The sequence below is a fragment of the Macrobrachium rosenbergii genome, chromosome 3 (genome assembly GCF_040412425.1).
Source record: "Macrobrachium rosenbergii isolate ZJJX-2024 chromosome 3, ASM4041242v1, whole genome shotgun sequence".
Taxonomy (NCBI): Eukaryota; Metazoa; Arthropoda; class Malacostraca; order Decapoda; family Palaemonidae; genus Macrobrachium; species Macrobrachium rosenbergii.
Window position 1 is genome coordinate 60,540,467 of NC_089743.1, and position 17,371 is coordinate 60,557,837.

General features: G+C 34.1%; 1 protein-coding gene across 1 annotated transcript in view; it reads right to left on the reverse strand.

Annotated features, from left to right (window-relative positions):
- LOC136856140 (tetratricopeptide repeat protein 23-like) overlaps positions 1-17,371 on the reverse strand; it is a 125,695-nt gene extending 108,324 nt beyond the window's left edge. Inside the window, exon 1 of the mRNA XM_067133799.1 lies at positions 17,295-17,371. The gene's annotated coding sequence lies outside the window, so the exon portion shown is untranslated. The remainder of the gene's footprint in view (positions 1-17,294) is intronic.

The window sequence follows — 17,371 nt, forward strand, 5'->3', positions numbered from 1 at the left end:
TTTTTTGCTTTGCTTGATTTACTGTACAGTATTTATTACAAGTTTAGCTGATTTTATGTATAATTAACACACAACTGTACACAAGAGGATATTTTATCACTGTTGATTGCATTTATATTTTGGTATTTTTTTCAATGCATATTTAAATTTTTTGGTATATGGTTGTAGGTATATTTTACAGTAGTATTAATGACATTATGGGGTATTTATTAAAGGTCTAGGCTGTTTTTTAAGACAGTTAATTCAAGTCATTCTTTTAAATCAAACCTTGACTCCCAGAAGGATGCCTCTCCTGCTCCTGGTCTCAACGCTTCGACTAGCTCAGACTTGCCAAACTAGATCAGGAACACCTAAACCTAACCCCTGATGCAAAGACCATCAATCTTTGGTGTGACACCCCTGATGCCAAGACCATCAATCCTTGGTGTGACACCTCAATGTTTGTTCTTTATTAATGAACAACAGACAATGATTGAGATGGAATGTGGAAATTCAAGACAGCTGCCTTCCCCAATATGGAATGGCCCATTTTAAGTTAGAATATAGATGCCTCCTACGAATACAGTTATCATCCCAGTCAGTATGGCAGCCAGTAATCTCAGCCACCCTTTATTCCATTTTTATGGATATTATGGCACTTTGACCATCCTGAAACACCAGTACCCCCTCTGGGTGGCCTCAGCCTCTGCCACTTCACCTTTAAAACGGTGAATCAGGTGAAGGTAGAATTTCAAAACTCTGCAATTGCTGGGAAATGCAAGTCAATGGCAGAAATAAAGCCATTCATTTCTGCCATCCTTGTGTCTAACTACTCCACAAAGGAGTGGGTAACACTTGCCCTTTCCTCTGAAATTGAAAAGCTTCTGCTGGATGTGGCTACTCAGCAATTCAGTCCCTACGGGCAAAATCTCAAGTGGGACAGCCACTTCCGGGTTCCCATACAAGGATCAACCTTCTCTCTATTCCAACTTCTACCACTATCCTGGAAGTAAACAAGAGGGAGATCCTCCTAGTCTTCTAGGACTATTCTGGCTGCCTTTGCAAAACACTTGCACATTTCCTATGGGAAACACTTCATGCTTTTATGAAATGATCCCTTAGGTGGGCTAAAACACATTTCTCTCCATTGTCTCCCAGCTGACACATTCCTTCCCCTTCAGCCATGATCTCCTTCAGGAGCCTGTTGTAGCAGAACTCACAAAGAAAGCCTGTCAAAAGAACTGTACTTTACCTGCCCTGCTGGGTAAATTGGAATTTGGGAAAAAATATTCCTTAGAGTTCCAAACTCCTCACCAACCCAACAAGTCCCAGTATGAACTAGAGTTGCACAAGCCTCCAGTTGTCCCTAGAGGGTCTTACAAGCATCAGGGGACATCAGTTGCAATAACAACATCCCTTTCATGGTTGGCAGAGGGACATCCTCTAAGGGAAAGGAAAAGCAACTCCCAGACTGCCCATTAAGGGCAAGGAAAGAAGTTAGCCTAATAGGACTTTGCAGGATGGAGATCATCTTTTGCAGCACCACATGTAGTGAAAGCCTTCCCTTGGGGACACTGCACTGTCTCCTAATGGGTTGCAGTGGCAATAATTATATCCAGCCCACTCCTCATTTTTCAAACAACTGGACTCCTCCTTGGAGAAGTATCCAAAAGGCTCACCTAAAGGGAACCACAGAGAAAGAAGTCATTCATCACCAAGCAAGTCTCCAAAGTGGTCCCGAGAAGGACTCCTCCAAATGGAGTGATCTTCAACTCATCAAAGCTGAATAAGAGGGAGTTAACCTGGTGGCCTACTTAGACAACTGGCTAGTCTGGGGGACCACCTGATGAGTGCTTACCAAACCTGCAACTGGTGACAAACTAAAATTAAAGGCTTCCTGACTAAATGAGACAAGTCCTACCCCACACCCGCAGGAATTTTGTCTGGGTGGGACTTTGATAAGATATACTTTGTGGCTGGTTTTCTCTTCCCAGCCAGACTCAGCCCAGAATAAAGATAGACCTGCAAGGGTTCCTGGCCCAATCCATGGTTTCCCCATAACAGGTGAAATAGCTCGTGGGCCTATTACAGTTTGAGTTCGTAATGTACTCAATCCTCAAAGTGTGACTCAAGGACATGATCAGTCTTGCTCTCACATGCATAAGCAGGTGAATAAGGAAACACTCCATCCATGGACTTGGAAGGGTTCTCTCCCAAAATAGGTTGGGGAGGATTGTCAGGTAACTGGAAGATTGTTATCTGTTTTAACCCTTAAGGGACAGATTGAGCCTCAGTGTGAAGTAAAACAGGATTGGGGAGGTGGACAGATTGAGCCTGTGTGTGAAACAATATTACGCACCACTCATATGGTAATAAGTAGGTGAGAGAGAGGTGCCAATACTTCTATTTGCTATAAATTCACTAATGGCAATTTTTATACTGATGTGAGAGTTGGGCCAGTTGCCACAGATGTCTTTTCACAGCCATCAGTAATGCTTCTGACTTGAAGGGGAAAAGCACTGCATCTCTCTCTCACATGGGTCTTTTTGTAAATTTGCTTGTAAATATATGAAGGGGTTGCTGTTGTTTATTGTTTTTGTCTTTTACGATAGTATGCCGGTTGTAAATGTAATTTTACAAAGAAAATTGCAAAGCAATATTAGAAAAGCTATGTAAAAGTAAAAAAATTACTGAATCTTCCTTCTCGTAAATTTATGTGAATATTTTTCAATAAATGTGCAAAAAATTTGTTACTGCTTTTATTTCTTATCTGTTTTGATATTGTGTGAGCAGTAATAATAATTTTACAAAATACAATAAATTTATTTATTAGAAAAAACATATATAAGTTGGTAAAATTTACGACGGTCTTGTAAATGAGGCCCCACAAGGGGTTGTAAATAGTCATTTTCAACTTCTCGTGGAAGGTAAGGAAAATTTAAAAATTTTTTTTATTTATACTGTATAAATGTACATATCATTCTCTTTCCATTGATGTGATTTTTTTTTTTATTTTGCCGACCTCAAAGTTTCCGCTGTCTGGGGTGCTGCACATTGATAAATTATGCCATCCCTTAAGGGTTAAGAAGGTGTCACCTTTGAAGCATCCAAAGAGGACCCACATCTTGTTGGTCCTAGGCAATATGACAGTGATGACATGTATCAAGAGACCTGGCTACCACTCAGTGCAGTAATGCTTCTATCCTGTGGATGGCTCAAAAAAGAAAGCACTTCACAAGTGGATGCTGGACAAACCCTCCTTGCAATCTGCTTCCATATCCAAAAGTGGACATGTTTGCTACATGGGGAACCATCAACTTCCACTATATGTCTCTAAACATGGACACTCAGGCAAAAGCAAGACATGCATTCCTACATGACTGGAACAAATGAAGGGCAACCTAATCCTGTCTTTCATCATCCCAGATTTCAAGTTTTGAACAAACTTCTAACCCTCAAGAGAACCAAACTTCCCAACAACTCTTAGTTCATTCTGCTGAAACAATGGGCAAAGATATCAATCTTCTGTTTTCTATTCCACACAGCAGGAGGGAATGTTGTCTACTTATCCTTCTTCTAAGCCACAACCTAAGTGTGTGGATTTTCTAAATCTAGTCTACTGTGCAATCACACAATTAATACTGCTAGGTACCCAGTGCAAAAATTATGGACTTCATCCATCCAGCAATACCAGTCCATGTGGCAAGTGCACTTGAATTACCTCCACACAGACAGGCCAGTCATGCTTAGGTAAGTTGCTTCATCATCATATACATAGTTACCAAAACGGTCAGGTTCTTAGACTATCCTTATTCACTGTTAAACTTTCACGGGAATCCTAAATAGAAATGAGAGATGATCCCTCACATGACTTTACCATGGATAGTTTTTCATCTGGGTAGTTTGGATTTCTTTCTCAGGAGCTAGGCCATTTTACCACCACTCAATTTTTTTATGTGCTCCTTTGAAAATGAACAGAGGCTATACTATGAAAAAACAGGTATTGACATAAGAAAAACCTATTTTTGGTAGCTGCTGTGCGAGTCCTCAACTCCACCCATGTTCCCTGAAGAAAAGGCATAGGAATATTTGATGGGTGTTTTCTGTAACAGACCTGGCAAGTCATGTTGAACCCTGGACAACCTGTCACAGTTGCCACAAGTGGAAGAAGAGAGAAATTTAATCTTCTGGACAGTTGGTGTAAGGCAAGATAAAGAGCCTATATGCTTTGAGTACATTTACACTGAATCGCTATGCAGTAGTAACAATGGCACTATACTGGCTTAGGCCAACCATGAGAAAATTCTCAGTATTAATTGGTCTTTTTATTGAAGCCCCAGTAGGACTCCTTTGAAGACCCACAGCAGTTACCAAAAATAGGTCTTTCCTAAGTCAAAACCTGTTTTGTCTACAATTTTGTCCACCATGTGTATACAACTTCATATTGAATCTAAAAGCCTATGCAAATGCTGCCACTTTCGTATGAATTTTCAGTTTTCAATCTGTACAGTATTCAACAATATTTGTTATTTTCTGCTGAAGATAAGTGATTAATTCTACTTTTTCCTTGGTCTTAGCATGGGTTTAAGGGTTGTATTTTTTTGTCTGACAGAGAGTGGTACCAGAGTAGTTACACTGGACTTATTTTAATAAGGGTATGAATATCTATTCCACTGGTTTCTTTCTCTCCCTTTTTTATTTGTTATGGGGTTCAGAATTATTATTTTGGCCGTTTTCTTCAGGGTCTTAAGTAAATAATGCTTAGCCTATCTTCCATACTTGAGAGAGCATCATATGGAACTAGATCTACTATTCTATTGGTTCTCTCCAAGTGGGGGTGCATTTTATTTCATTCTGCAAGTTAACATCAGAGATTTGGAAAACCTGATCTTTAAAGACTGTTTTTTATGGAAGCATCTTTGATCCAGTATCATTCTGACTTTCAGCTCCAGTTGAGTCTCTTTTACCACCATTTTTTGTAAAGTGAACTTTATTTTCACAATTTTGATTACTATATTCTGATTTTTTTTGTTGAGGATTTTATGTACAGTATATACAGGTGATGAATATTGTCAACCATTACCATTTATATATCTAGTAATATATTTATGGTTAGATTTCCATTTCTTTAATGTCTTGAGAAACAGTACTCTAAGATTTTAGGGGTTGCTTCACTCAGTTTTACACTTGTTCCGAGTCTAAAATATATTCCTCATGTACATAAAATTTGAATAACCTCCAGAACTGAGAAACAGATTCCTCTAAGTTTTGAGGGCAAGGAATCTTCAAACATTATACTTTCCAAATATGTTAAAAAATGTGTTGCATCAGCTCTAAAGCCTCTTCTCTATTATGGTGTCACATTCAAAAGTTGGACTTTTTTAAGGTACCCATACTTCTATTCACTGTCACTGGCTGTTCATTATCATTTAGAAGGGAATTTTCCCTAATAAGTATGACAAATTACTAAATTCACTCATGGCTGACTCATGCAATACAAAAGTGTTCTGACAAGGGAAGGATTACATTACTAATTAAAAATCTACCACGGGAGCTTCAACTGAATATACCCTAAAGACCTTAAGGGGCAATAGTCATCCATTAATGGTCAACACTGAGGACCAAAGTTGAAAAGAGTCTTTTGGCTCAATCAAATTCTGTAGGTGAGGAGGAATGCCATCCCTCACCCACGTTGTCTCAATGCTGTGCAAGGTTTGTCAACAATAAGTTAGTCTGGATACCCTTAGGGGTGAAAACAAACTGGGAAAACTATAAGCATGGAAGCTTTAGTTGTTCTAGTCTTGAGCAACCAAATTTGGCTGAGCTACAAAGAGTTGGAGCTGGGCACTGCTCTCTTAAACATGTGACCTGTGGCAAGGGGCTGGAGCCTAGGGAAACTTTGGGACAATGGATAAAATTAATAATAAATGAGCAAAACAATTAAATTCCCATATCAAATCCCATTTATTCTCTCAATAAAATTAGAAGAGAAACCTAGAAAGTATGACACAATCAATCGTAAGTATAAGTTGCTACCTGACAGGATCAGAAAATTCCATCTTATATAGTCAATACTTTTATATAATCAAAAGTAATATACATTTCATTATGTTTTACCAGGAATGGTATTACAGTGTAATACAGTAAGTATGTATCTTTTCTTTTAATCTGATTTATGGTATTTTTAAACTAACTTTCATAGTTTTAACACAAAACTTGATAAAGTAATCTAATCCTGAAAAGCAAGGCGTCACATTCAAAAACATTTGTTTACTTCAGTAAACTCTAGTGTAGTTCTGTGGTTGCTAACTGTGTTAGTGATAATTCATAAGCCACACAAAAGCTGTAATTCATGTGAAAAAAGCTTCCCTAACATTCAACCTACAGCAGGAAAAGCAACATTATGAATGCACACAGACATTCGCATGAATGAAAGCCCTTTATACATTTATAAATTCTGTTTATGTAACAAAGGATTAAATTTTCTACATCAGATAAATAAAGTATTAATATCCGGTTAGTAAAACTTATGATAAATCATTTCCTACAGGTACATCCACAAAATGTATAGGAGGGAATTTCATCTTTCTGTATACAGTATTAAGTACTAATGCACACTTTGCAAAAAAATTATCATCCTTGTGAAAGGATATGATGTAACTAATTTAAGTCATGAAAAGGAAACTAGCATGAACATTTCACGGCACTCAACTACAAACATCCAAATATAACGTGAAGTATAATACAATAAAGAAGCGCTATGATCGATCATATACTTTTAAACAAAATACTTCACAAAATGATAATGTTATAAGCCTTCCAAGGAATCAAATTTAAATTCTAGATCTTAACTTTACAAAATTATAACATTTGTTAGTCCTCTATCCTTATTTTTTGAAAGTCGCCTGAGCTAATCACTCAGTGAATAAACCATTGCCAACAGCTTACTTAGGCCAAAGAGCTTCACAATAAACTGACATAAAACTGACTGTTAAAGCTCAGATGTAAGGAAACAACTTTCTAGGTGGCCTAAAAGAAAAGACAGGAAAACATAAAACTATAAACGTAATCCTTGACAAAATGACCAACAATATTTTCTTTGAAAAAATGGTAATAAAATTTATATATTAATCAATGGACAGCAGACAACTTGCAAGAGATTCTTTCAAATAAACTATAAACAAAGCTAAATGCTTTCTAATAGGTTAACCTACATTTTAAAGACCTTAAGATTTCATTTACCAGAGAAAATCTCATAAAGCTCCCTTTTAGCTTAACCTACAGCTTAAAAACCTTAACAGTGAATTTCCTCAGCAAATCTCATAAAGCTTTCTTGTAGGTTAACCTACAGCTTAAAAGACATTCTTGAAAGTGCAATCAACATATGCAGCTGCACAGAGGTAGCCATCCCTAAACAGTACTCATTTCATGGAACAACTGTCTAGAGAAAGCCTTCATGCTAACTCCGACAAAAACTTTCTTAATTACAAAGCCTAGTGGCTCCCATAAAAAGCTTGTAAATATTCACTTCCATACAATGGAAAAAATATTCTATAAATAATAATCATCATTGCAAATAAATTAGAGTTATTATTATGAAACATTCTTGAATAAAGATCACAGGTTGTGGGCTGTTTCTGTCATAAGGGTTTTAAGTCTAGGGTACTATTCCTGTTAATACCATTTCAATGACACCTGCAATGTACTCAAAATGTCTGACACTTGTTCATTGCTGATTTGTGCATGTAACTTTAACAATTTCCATCATGTAAACAACATCAGCAAAATTAAAACTTATGCCATTCCTTCCCAATATGTACATGATTTCCAAAACTATTAACTACTTAGTACAGTACATTATTAGTATTTCAAGTCCGTAGTTTGACTGACTGATTGATTAATTCAGAAGAGTAAACTTTCATTACGAGTCAGCAATAAACACAATAATAACTCAATAAAATATAACAATCATTACAATGAAACATTGAAATATTTACATTTTAGGATATACTGTGTAGTTAAAAAGAACCTGACATTTTTCTAATAACCATATCAAAGCTGTTAAAAAAATTACTGTCTCCTAACTGGCTTTTTTCCTTCACATATGGAAAAAGAAAAGGGCTTCCAAACATTCCAGTAATGCCAAATTTGGATGATTAAATAAATTTCCTACAGCACGCTTGACTGGGAATAAGATGATCTGACACTATTAAGATGATCACAATACAGTAATAAAATATTTCTGCACTGAGAGCATGAAGTGTCTCGGAAATAGCATGTACTGTTCCATCCTTGAGAGCTAAGAATTTGGACTCAGTGGCCTGGTTAGATTATACAATAATAAGTAATGATAATATAATAATAATAAAAATAAAATATTAAAACACATGCTACTCCTAATGAAAGGATGTTATTACTTAGTCCATTTTCCCTGTCATTTACATACACAACTTAGTCCTGTGACATTTTGCAGCTATGTATATCTTACATCAATGCAAATGCACAGCAATACATAAGACCTAACAAATCAGATGATATTCAAATACAAATGATCAAAACTGGCTCTGAATGTTGCACACCCAGTAAAAGAACCCCATTCAATTGCTACAATAAGCTATGAAAAAACCTTTGAAGTATGCATGAAACCCCATCCTGGCAGAAGAAAAACAAACACAGTATGTCACCATCTCTGATTTGAATTTAAAGATTCAGCACAAAAATTTAAACATTATATCTTACAGACTATTGAAAATTAATGAAAAGCTGAAAAACAGTATGATTCTGTTTCTCCCTACACTGGGAAAAGCTTGAGACCTGACTTTAATTTTGGGTTTCTCATCTGTACAGGTTTTATTTACTGCTCCACTTTTATTTATTGCCCCTAAACTTCATTTCCATCTCCCTTTAGGGACTGGATTGCTTAGTATTACACATCTGGGTACAGACTTTCAAATAATTTGAAGTGCAAATGCAATATTCTGTCTTTAATGTGCAATTTAATACTCCTAAAGTTAAAAATAAATTATCATTAAGAATGTGTCAATAATGCAAAACTTCAGCTTCCAGTGTTCATTTCCTAAATTAGTGATGATTTCATTTCATAATCACTGGAGTTATAGTTTCATCATTACCACAAAATGAGATGCTCTAGTAAACCTCAAGCAACTACAGTTATTCCAATGCAGGAATACTGGGTTGGGATACTTGCAGTGAAGCCAACAAATATTTTGAAAACTTATTCATGTCAAAATGTCGAGATTTTTTCTAAGTAAATTTGTGAAACTATTCTGTAAGTTTTCTAAGTAGAAAATGCATAATGTGTGGCTTAAAAGAGAAATGCACGAACACACCACTTCAATCATGCATATATGATAATTCAGATGTGATGATTCATCAAAAGAATTACTTTTGAAAGACACATCAAGTATTTTCTCAATTAGCCCTTTGAGATTTTTGAGGGTTCAAAACTTGTCTGGATTACCGCTTATGAGCTTACTATTAACTGTCATTTATAGTTTACTTTAAATTTCTCTTCCTTAATAAGATCCATGTTTTGGCTTCACTTTGAAGCAAAAATAACTACACAGTAAGTTATTTCAGTATCTTAATCAATTTAAAACAATAACACTATATTCAGAAGGATTTCCTGAACTTGGCAGCAAAAATGTTTTTATTTTCATAAAATTATAATATATATATATATATATATATATATATATATATATATATATATATATATATATATATATATATATATATATATACAGTGAACCCCCATATTCACGGAGGATGTGTACTGCAACCCCAACTGCGAATAGCTAAAATCCACGAATACTTAAAACCCCTCTAAACACACTTAGAACTGCCTTTTTTGATAGTTTAAACACAAGAAAAACCCTCTAAAAATGCTTATACCTGAGTATTTCAATAGTTTTATCACAAAAAGTGCATTTATTCATGAAAATGATATGAAAATACAGTAATTAGTGAATATTTCTCAGTGAAAAATATTGCGAATGGGCGAATTTTCCGCAAATAATGGCTAGATATGTTCCACAGAGGAACCCGTGAATGTGTGAGTCCGCTAATCATCAGAACGCGAATACAGGGGTTTACTGTATGTATGTATGTATGTATGTATGTATGTATGTATGTATGTATGTATATATATATATATATATATATATATATATATATATATATATATATATATATATATATATATATATATATATATATATATATATATATATATATATATATATATATATACTGTATATATATATATATATATATATATATATATATATATATATATATATATATATATATATATATATATATATATATATATATATATATATATATATATATATATATATACATATACAGTAGAACCCTTGATCGTGCGACCATAGTAGAACTTGACATAATCGGATTTCGACGCGAAATGTTGAGTAAATTTTGCCTCGGAGCTCGAACAACAAACCAGAATCCGACCCGATGAATCATATGATGTTTGTAGCAAAAAGAGTTTCGGGCAGCTGCCGCTAGTTGGCGTTGTTGGTGGCGTTCTTTCCACTTGTATTTAAAAGCATTTAAAGCCCACACTCACTGCTGCTGCTGTTGTCTGGAGAAGTACACACTTATACAGGTATACAGTCATACCTCGAAATTGTGCGAGGTTAGGTTCCGGAGCCCCTCGTGCAAGGTGAATTTTCACGTAAGTTTGGCATGGTCTTTCAAAATGCTAATAAATGTTTATTTACTGAGTTTAAGTACTAAATATGACCCTAATCATGCTCCCAAAGTATTAAGATAACTTTTAAATGAACTAAAGTTAGTGTAATTTTATTTAAAAATTTAGCTTATTACTCTTAAAAAAGGAATACAGTAAATGGTTGACATTAAAATTGAGTACTGCACAGTTTCATAATAGCGCATTTACAGTAGGTGCGTCACGTATACTAATGTTACCCCTAATTCATGGGATGCCATTTTCTTTGTCACTTAGAGTAAAAGCCGTTTTTTTTGCGTCACTAGGCAAAACGTCAGTCAACAAAAGTACAATTCCATAAAACATCGAAAACATGTACATAATGTTCGTAGAAGTTAGTACAGTACAGGTAAAATTCAATCAATTTAAAATTATATACTGTACAGGTAATGATGTACAGAGAAATAATAAGTTGTAAAAGTATGTTTGAGCACTAACTGCGAATGAGAGAGAGAGAGAGAGATACTGTAATAAAGTAACTGTACTGCTTTTGTATTGTATTTATGCACAGATATATAAATACAAATTTTCCATTCTGATTTTACACCTAAAAACACGAAAACTTGAAAATTAAACACACTTTCTACAGGGGTATCATCTTTGAAAAATGCAGTAACTAAGGGTATCACATCTTGTAAAAGTACACCAACTGAACTTGCTGTAATTACATGCACATACAGATTGCACCAGCACTTTTCTCCGAGGTGAACAGAGTAATTTTCAAAGAATGACACTTGTACAACTCTTAGTTACATCTCTGATATTACATAAATGAATTCATTTTATCAAATGAGTGCGATTGAACAACCTCATCTCAAGGTCATGTAAAGTCCTTGTGACAAAGACTTTGCAAATGGACATAATACTTGTATGATATTTATGTACAGAAATATAAATATAAATTTTCCATATCGACTTTACAGTTAAAAGCATGAAAACTTATAAATGTACTTCAAACATTAAACAAGCATTTTCTGCACGGGTATCATCTTTGAAAAGTGCAGTAACTTTGCAAATGGGTATCACATCTTGTAAAAGTACACTAACTGAATGTGCTGAAATTACCTTTGCATCATATTTATGCATGTACAAAAATAAAAATAATACATTTTCGATACAGATTTTACACATGAAAGCATGAAATGCATTTTTCATAGAGATTTTACACATAAAAGCATGAAATGCATTTTTTATAATTTTGCACATTAAAACATGAAATGCATTTTTCATACAGATTTTACATATAAAAGCATGAAATGCATTTTTCATACTGATTTTACACATAAAAGAATGAAATGCATTTTTCATACAGATTTTACACACAAAAGCATGAAAACTTGTAAATTACTTCAAAAATTAAACACCCACTTCTGCAGGGTTTCTCGTGAATTTCGTGTGTCTGTGAAAAAATCGTGTATGCCCATTAGTTAGGTTCCAGTGAAAAGTTCGTGTGTGTGTGAATTCACGCAACTCGAATCATGTAAGATAGAAGTATTACTGTATCATAATTTTTTTGGCTTTCTGCACTGAATTTTCATCCAATCATGGGTCCCAATATGTTAGGGTACCATAATATTTACTGTAAGATGTTTTACAGTGATTTTGTGCACTATTCCAGTAGACTCTGTATGAAATTTACCATAAATACTGAACGTAAACAATGTTTATGTAATTAGTACCGCGATAATACCACCAGGGTGGTGCTGTAGTTTGTTTACATCTGCTCATGCCACAAGCTGCCAAGTGCCGACGTAATTTAGGAAATTTTTCTTAATTTTATGATAACAGACATAGTGTAATTCGACTTATTTTTAATACTGTATTATTAATTTACTGTAATAATCAGGCTTGTTTTTCAATGTTATCATTATTAACAACAGTTTTTGTGTGTACCCGTTACAGTACATTCTGGTAGTGCCTATAGGCTACCTAGCCTAGCCTATGGCGTTCAGTCTACCATCGATAATATGGCCGCATTGGTCGTACGCTAATTTTTTTATACAGTATGCATTTAAAAATGTAAAAAGTGGTTCTGACACGGGAAGTTATTCAACTCGGAACTTATTTAATTGTAATTTGTGTAATGTTTTGTATAAAAAGGCAAGGTTGGGGTAATGACTGGTGGTCAGGAATGGATTAATCCATTCTCAGTTATTTCTTATGGGAGAAATTGATTCAGAATTCGACTAAATCAAATCTCGACGCTGCTTCTGGAATGGATTAGCGTTGAGGACCGGGCATATATATATATATATATATATATATATATATATATATATATATATATATATATATATATATATATATATATATATATATGCAGTAAACCATCTGTATTTGCGGGGAATGTGTTCCACAAGCCCCCAAAATAGCTAAAATCCGCACATACTTAAAACCCCTCTAAAAAACTTAGAACTGCCTATTTTGATAGTTCAAACACAAAAAACCCTCTAGAAATGCTTACACATGAGTCTTTTAATGGTTTTATCACAAAAAGTGCATTTAGTCATGAAAATTACATGAAAATACAGTAATTAGTGAATATTTCTCAGTGAAAAATACCGCAAATGGGCGAATTTTGCGCAAATAATGTTTACAGTCTCGGTGAGTTGGGTGGGTGGCGCCTACGTATTTTTCCGAATATGCGAACCTCCCTCTGAAGATGATATCATTACTGGAAGAATGAGTAGGCATTGTCAGGCGACATCTGGCAACCCACTCCTCTCTCCCTGAGAGGAGTAGAAGTTCCCAGTAGCTGCCGGTCAATTATAGTGGATTATTTACCAATTTTTTCGTCCGCATGTACTTGTGAGTTTGCTTTTATTTAGTCCCTATTTAGTCCTTTTTTTCTTATAGTGAGCCGCAATAAGCTCTTGTCAAGTGAGAAAATAAGTCAGATAGTCACTCTGCATAAGGTGGAAATTGCAACTAAGGATATTGCTGATGTTGTGGGCATTTAGTGAGCGAACTGTGCAGCGGTGGGTAAGAAGTTCAAAGATGGCTCACTAACACCCACAACATAATATCCTTAGTTGCAATTTCCACTTTATGCAGAGCGATTATCTGACTTATTTTCTCACTTGACAAGAGCTTATTGCAGCTCATCATAAGAAAAAAAGCACTAAATAGGGGTTAAATAACAGCAAACTCACGAGTCCATGCGGATGAAAAAATTTCTCCTCTCAGAGAGAGAGGAGTGGGTTGCCAGATGTCGCCTGACAATGCCTACTCATTCTTCTAGTAATAATAACATCTTCAGAGGGAGGTTCACATATTCGGAAAAATACGAAGGTGCTACCCATCCAACCTGCCGAGACTGTATATATGTTCCATAGAGAAATCCATAATAGGTGAGTCCGCAAATCGTGAGAATGCAAATACAGGGGGTTTACTATATATATATATATATATATATATATATATATATATATATATATATATATATATATATAGTGAACTATATATATTCATATATACATAACAGTGAACCCGGGGATGCATCCCACACCTCCCCTGCAAATAGGTCAAATCCATGAATGCTTAAAACCTCTCTAAAAACACTTAGAACGGCCCATTTTGATAGCTTAAACCAAGAAAAATCCTGTAAAAATGCTTATACCTGAATATTTTAATAGTTTTATCACAAAAAGTGCATATATTCATGAAAATTATATGAAAATACAGTAATTAGTGAATATTTCTGTGAAAAATACCGCAAATGGGCGAATTTTCTGCGAATGATGGCTAGATATGTTCCACAGAGAAACCCGTGAATGCGTGAGTCCGCGAACCATGAGAACACGAATACGGGGGGTTTACTGTAATTATGAAAAGTAAAAACACTTTTGCTGGCAAGTTTAAGGACAGTTTGGTTAAAGGACAGCCTTCTGGAATGAATTAAGTCTGTTAACAAAGGTATAACTGTGTGTGTGTGTGTGTATATATATATATATATATATATATATATATATATATATATATATATATATATATATATATATTATTCTATATATAAATATATATATATTGTATTATTCTATATATAAATATATATATATTGTCACGATGCATACCAAGTACCTGGTTATTACACAACTATTTTCAAATTTCAAAAATTTACCTCACTTCAGCCAGATACCTGAACTCTCACAACAATAGGAATTACGACTGAGTACTTTAAAGGTAACAGTGATCCCTTAAAAACTTATTAATCACTTGAAAAAATCAAACTCAGTTTATCAGGATAATTGTGAGGTATCAACAATACTAGAATTATTCTAGAGTAAAAGGGCATCACTCCATCAAATAACTTTAACTGTTTCCCTGGTCTTAACTCACTTTAGCAAAACTAAAAGAACAACACATGTTTATCACTTTGCCTTACACACACACAATTAATCCTATGCACTGGTGGTCAATAAACGAAACACTGTTTTTCTAAAAATATTTAAAAAAATTATTTTTATATTCTAAATTCATAATTAGAATTCACAATCTGAAAAATTTACTATTACTTGAAAACAACATAAAACTTAATTAATTCTTGAATTAAATTATGAAAAAAAATTAATTCACAAAAAATTTAACAGGAATTTAAATTAATCAAGCAAAATTTAAACTATCAAGAAATCACTCAAGATTTGAAAAGAAAATCTTAATAAATGAAAAATTAAATCAAGTATGCAATGTTAAATTACCAAGAAATATTTAAAATGCTACGTAAATAAATGTTACATCACAAGTATAAAAAAAATGTGAAAATATGAAGAGATTGCAAACAAGAAAAACACCCAAAAATCTACATAAGATTTATCAATAATAATTTCACTAAGGCAAAATTTCTCTAACTTATTATACCATGGTATTAATAAGTAAAATTCACTTTACATTACACAAACTTGTGAAAACCTCTGTAAAATCCCTTTGCAGCTGTGTTAATTTCACTAAACACTTTTTTAACAGGTGCCGTTACAAATTAAATAATTTTACTAAATTCAGATCTCAAAAGTTAATAATAATATCAGTGACCACAAATATACTTAATTAAAAGTAATCTCTTTTTAAGAACGAGAGAGAGGGAACCAAACTGATCAGTCTCGGAAATCAGAATGAAACAGATTTCAGAATTCCAGTGGCACATGAAACAATTACATGGCGTCATTCAGGCATTTTGGTTACGAGATACCAAAAGAAAAGTTCTAGAAGAAGGGAGGTGGCGTCATTATAGCATTTTGGGTGCGAGATACCAAAAGAGAAATTTCTAGAAGGAGAGTGACGTCATCCCAGCAAAATGTTTTGAATGCAGTAGGGGCATGTTACTCTTTCTCTCAAAGTGGCGTACATGATCAGAGCAATACATGTAACAATGCGAAATCACTCGTCTTATGCTCGTACGGGACGAATCTTTTACAGAAATCCTTACATGATCGAAACATACTGCAAAACAAGTTAAGTATAGCTTAGTTTTACCAGACCACTGAGCTGATTAACAGCTCTCCTAGGGCTGGCCCGAAGGATTAGACTTATTTTACGTGGCTAAGAACCAATTGGTTACTTAGCGACAGGACCTACAGCTTATTGTGGAATCCGAACCACATTATAGCGAGAAATGAATTTCTATTACCAGAAATAAATTCCTCTAATTCTTCATTAGCCGTCCGGAGACTCGAACTCGGGCCTAGTGAGTGCTAGCCCACAACTCTACCAACTCGCCCAAGGAGGAACTTGAAACAATCGGCTAATGATGATTGATGTGTTTCATAAACAAGACAAAAAACGAATTGGCAATTGTTATTCCAAATTGTCCTCACATTAACCCAAAACAAAGCGCTCTCTCTTATCTCAACTGATGACAACTGCAATGGAACAAGTCTTCCCTGAACACACACATGTTCATATACTACGTTGCTATTAAAACTGTATTGTCAATTCTAAATTATGCTATTAAATCATTAGTTCCTTTGAGATCTGATGCCAAACTAAATACGACACTGCAACGATCACTATCATTACATATAACACACATGATAAATAAAAGAGTAAATATATCAAAATACTGCATGATCTACATATACAGTATATATACACAGTATACATAATATATATATATATATATATATATATATATATATATATATATATATATATATATATATATATATATATATATATATATATATATATATATCTATACACACACACACACACATATATATATATATATATATATATATATATATATATATATATATATACACACACATATATATATATATATATATATATATATATATATATATATATATATACACATATATATATAGCCAGTCCCCAGTTAACGCCAGTTGTTCCATTCCCGGCCTAGCACTGATAACCGAAAATCACCAATAACCGAAAATTGCTGACAATTATGGTAATAAATGGCATTTACAATGTCGTAAGTCCCAACACACTACTCATCAGCGCAGTTAACCGCTTATTGGCACTGATAAACCACTTACCAACACCGATAAGCTTACTGACAACAAAAATTGCTTACCTTCGCTGAAATTCTGGTTATTGACGTTGTTAGCCAAGTGTCATAACACCGAAATGCCATTAATGGACACTGCCAAT